Genomic DNA, 5000 nt, shown 5'->3' with positions numbered 1-5000 from the left:
CTAGTTAGCAGGCTAGAGTCTCGTTCGTTATCGGAATTAACCAGACAAATCGCTCCACCAACTAAGAACGGCCATGCACCACCACCCACCGAATCAAGAAAGAGCTATCAATCTGTCAATCCTTCCGGTGTCCGGGCCTGGTGAGGTTTCCCGTGTTGAGTCAAATTAAGCCGCAGGCTCCACTCCTGGTGGTGCCCTTCCGTCAATTCCTTTAAGTTTCAGCTTTGCAACCATACTTCCCCCGGAACCCAAAAGCTTTGGTTTCCCGGAGGCTGCCCGCCGAGTCATCGGAGGAACTGCGGCGGATCGCTGGCTGGCATCGTTTATGGTTAGAACTAGGGCGGTATCTGATCGCCTTCGAACCTCTAACTTTCGTTCTTGATTAATGAAAACATACTTGGCAAATGCTTTCGCTTCTGTTCGTCTTGCGACGATCCAAGAATTTCACCTCTAACGTCGCAATACGAATGCCCCCGCCTGTCCCTATTAATCATTACCTCGGGTTCCGAAAACCAACAAAATAGAACCGAGGTCCTATTCCATTATTCCATGCACACAGTATTCAGGCGGGCTTGCCTGCTTTAAGCACTCTAATTTGTTCAAAGTAAACGTGCCGGCCCACCGAGACACTCAATAAAGAGCACCCTGGTAGGATTTCAACGGGGTCCGCCTCGGGACGCACGAGCACGCACGAGGCGGTCGCACGCCTTCGGCTCGCCCCACCGGCAGGACGTCCCACGATACATGCCAGTTAAACACCGACGGGCGGTGAACCAACAGCGTGGGACACAAATCCAACTACGAGCTTTTTAACCGCAACAACTTTAATATACGCTATTGGAGCTGGAATTACCGCGGCTGCTGGCACCAGACTTGCCCTCCAATAGATACTTGTTAAAGGATTTAAAGTGTACTCATTCCGATTACGGGGCCTCGGATGAGTCCCGTATCGTTATTTTTCGTCACTACCTCCCCGTGCCGGGAGTGGGTAATTTGCGCGCCTGCTGCCTTCCTTGGATGTGGTAGCCGTTTCTCAGGCTCCCTCTCCGGAATCGAACCCTGATTCCCCGTTACCCGTTACAACCATGGTAGGCGCAGAACCTACCATCGACAGTTGATAAGGCAGACATTTGAAAGATGCGTCGCCGGTACGAGGACCGTGCGATCAGCCCTAAGTTATTCAGAGTCACCAAGGCAAACGGACCGGACGAGCCGACCGATTGGTTTTGATCTAATAAAAGCGTCCCTTCCATCTCTGGTCGGGACTCTGTTTGCATGTATTAGCTCTAGAATTACCACAGTTATCCAAGTAACGTGGGTACGATCTAAGGAACCATAACTGATTTAATGAGCCATTCGCGGTTTCACCTTAATGCGGCTTGTACTGAGACATGCATGGCTTAATCTTTGAGACAAGCATATGACTACTGGCAGGATCAACCAGGGAGCTGCGTCAACTAGAGCTGAGCAGCCGGCCGCCCGGGAGTGTGTCCCGGGGGCCCGCGCGAACACGCAAGCGTCCGCTCAATTATTCTGCAAACAGGAGGAGGCTGAGCTCCCCTGCACAACACACCTCGAAACCCTCTCAGGTCCCGGCGGCGCGCAGCGCCGTCCTAAGTACTTGGTCGGGTTCGAGAGAGGCGCAATCGCCCGGAGTTAGGCGAGTAGACGCTTTAGGTGCGACCACCCGTGCTCCCAACTGAGCTTGCCGCTGCCGACAGAGGCCCGGGAGCGTGCTGTCGTGGCATTGCCGGCGGGAGACAACACGCGCCACCTACGGTGACCGGCAGCTCCAACGCCAGCGCCACAGAAGGACAAAAGCCCTACTTGGGTGCCGAAGCGAACTCTCCCAGCACAGCGCACGCGCCAACACGTCCGCACAGCTGCGATACAAACCACCTGCGAGAACCGCTGGGGCGACCGAGCAGCAGACGGCGTCGCGGCGCCGAGCGCCGGGCGGCGGCGCATCCTCAGCGCACAAAGTCCTCAATCGGACCAGCACACTGCAGATGGCCACCGCGCTTCGCACCGGGCCCGCGAGGACCTACTTTGGCCGCAAGGCGCCGCGAGCAGGGGGCGCCGGCGCGCAGCTGCGCCGCCTGCCGCGTCCGTCGGCCGGCGCGCCTGCCACCGGCCGCCCCCACCAGCCGGCTGTAGCGCGTGCGCCCACGCACCGCGCTGCCAGCACGCCGGGCGGCCCCCCCTCACCGGCCGGGGACGGTCCCACCCAGCCACCGCCGCGTATCGCCTCACACCCAGATCCCCTTTCACGTTCGTGGGCATGGTGGGTCCCCTTTCACGTTCGTGGGCATGGTGGGTATCCCTGAAACAACCGGTTAATAGCTCGACCGATCGTCGCCAACACTGATTCACCTCTAGCGAGAACAACCGCACCACAACGGGTTACCGGTTGTTCATTTGCGTAACGTCACCAGCAAACGTACACGTCCATCGCCATTTGCAACGAGTATTGCATGCCTGTGTCAGGTGTCACAACACACTACGTCTGCCCACATAGACGCAACAACATGTGCACGCCTAGAGAACACGTGGAAGGTAGACCCCGTACGTATGCGGTGTCCATTGCGCGAACGACTGTCAGCCCGCCTCTGCAGCATGTCGCAGATGTGGAACGCGGTGCAACATGCTATCACGGTGTGTGAGAAGAGACGACTACGTCCGAATACACGCTCCACTACATCAACAGACTGCTCATGCTGATCGCCATCCAGGGCGTCCGTTCCTCCCACACGTCTGTATGGCGTACCACACTGCAATCCAGCTCTTATAGGGAGACGACACGTAGCTGCGTGCACAATATTTGGACTGTATGGTCCGCCGTTGCTAGGCGCTGTCGTCATACGGTCACATGGGCCACGATGTATCATTCAGTACATACGGAGCAATGTGCAGTACAGTTTGTGGGTTTTGCGTACATCGGCGGACAGGTGACAGGCCGTACCACAACGTAGGCTGAGTACGTCGGCATGCGAAGGGCATTGAACATGCAAACTTCTCACCGACCAGCTTGCGAAGGCAGGGGGGAAGGGGGGGGGGCATGTACGTCCTGCTGCTATCCACACTACAGTGTATAGCAGGAGCATGTGGAAAGTCAGCAACACCTGCAAGGTGTTTAACATGACGCGATACACAGGGGACCGGGCAGTGCGAGTAGCGAACTATATTGCGAGGGTTGCGGTTAGGCAACACTACACTACTTTAACGGGTTGCATAACAATTACAGAGCAGGTTCAGCGACAACGTGCGTCAGGTTAAGGCGCAATATAGTTTAGGTTACGGCGCACTTTAGGTTAGGTTAAGGCACATTATAGGTTAGGTTAAGGCACAACATGGGTTACGTTAAGGCACAACATGGGTTACGTTAAGGCACAACATGGGTTAGGTTAAGGCACAACATGGGTTAGGTTAAGGCACAACATGGGTTAGGTTAAGGCACAACATGGGTTAGGTTAAGGCACAACATGGGTTAGGTTAAGGCACAACATGGGTTAGGTTAAGGCACAACATGGGTTAGGTTAAGGCACAACATGGGTTAGGTTAAGGCACAACATGGGTTAGGTTAAGGCACAACATGGGTTAGGTTAAGGCACAACATGGGTTAGGTTAAGGCACAACATGGGTTAGGTTAAGGCACAACATGGGTTAGGTTAAGGCACAACATGGGTTAGGTTAAGGCACAACATGGGTTAGGTTAAGGCACAACATGGGTTAGGTTAAGGCACAACATGGGTTAGGTTAAGGCACAACATGGGTTAGGTTAAGGCACAACATGGGTTAGGTTAAGGCACAACATGGGTTAGGTTAAGGCACAACATGGGTTAGGTTAAGGCACAACATGGGTTAGGTTAAGGCACAACATGGGTTAGGTTAAGGCACAACATGGGTTAGGTTAAGGCACAACATGGGTTAGGTTAAGGCACAACATGGGTTAGGTTAAGGCACAACATGGGTTAGGTTAAGGCACAACATGGGTTAGGTTAAGGCACAACATGGGTTAGGTTAAGGCACAACATGGGTTAGGTTAAGGCACAACATGGGTTAGGTTAAGGCACAACATGGGTTAGGTTAAGGCACAACATGGGTTAGGTTAAGGCACAACATGGGTTAGGTTAAGGCACAACATGGGTTAGGTTAAGGCACACCATGGGTTAGGTTAAGGCACACCATGGGTTAGGTTAAGGCACAACATGGGTTAGGTTAAGGCACAACATGGGTTAGGTTAAGGCACAACATGGGTTAGGTTAAGGCACAACATGGGTTAGGTTAAGGCACAACGTAGGTTAGGTTAAGGCACAACGTGGGTTAGGTTAAGGCACAACGTGGGTTAGGTTAAGGCACAACGTGGGTTAGGTTAAGGCACAACGTGGGTTAGGTTAAGGCACAACATGGGTTAGGTTAAGGCACAACATGGGTTAGGTTAAGGCACACCATGGGTTAGGTTAAGGCACAACATGGGTTAGGTTAAGGCACAACATGGGTTAGGTTAAGGCACAACATGGGTTAGGTTAAGGCACAACATGGGTTAGGTTAAGGCACAACATGGGTTAGGTTAAGGCACAACATGGGTTAGGTTAAGGCACAACATGGGTTAGGTTAAGGCACAACGTAGGTTAGGTTAAGGCACAACGTGGGTTAGGTTAAGGCACAACATGGGTTAGGTTAAGGCACAACATGGGTTAGGTTAAGGCACAACATGGGTTAGGTTAAGGCACAACATGGGTTAGGTTAAGGCACAACATGGGTTAGGTTAAGGCACAACATGGGTTAGGTTACGGCACAACATGGGTTACGTTACGGCACAACATGGGTTACGTTACGGCACAACATGGGTTACGTTACGGCACAACATGGGTTACGTTACGGCACAACATGGGTTACGTTACGGCACAACATGGGTTACGTTACGGCACAACATGGGTTACGTTACGGCACAAATTAGGTTAGGTTACGGCACAAATTAGGTTAGGTTAAGGCACAAA

The 5000-nt window shown here is 53.1% G+C and overlaps 1 non-coding gene across 1 annotated transcript in view; it reads right to left on the bottom strand.

Moving 5' to 3' along the window:
• LOC126476867 (small subunit ribosomal RNA) overlaps nt 1–1447 on the bottom strand; it is a 1909-nt gene extending 462 nt beyond the window's left edge. Inside the window, exon 1 of the ribosomal RNA XR_007587301.1 lies at nt 1–1447. This exon is cut by the window's left edge and continues 462 nt beyond it. This is a non-coding gene — a ribosomal RNA (small subunit ribosomal RNA).
• Nucleotides 1448–5000: the final 3553 nt, after the last annotated feature.

The sequence above is a fragment of the Schistocerca serialis genome, chromosome 4 (genome assembly GCF_023864345.2).
Source record: "Schistocerca serialis cubense isolate TAMUIC-IGC-003099 chromosome 4, iqSchSeri2.2, whole genome shotgun sequence".
NCBI classification, from domain to species: Eukaryota; Metazoa; Arthropoda; class Insecta; order Orthoptera; family Acrididae; genus Schistocerca; species Schistocerca serialis.
Note: the sequence above shows the minus strand (reverse complement) of the source record. Positions and strands in the feature narration are given on the sequence as shown.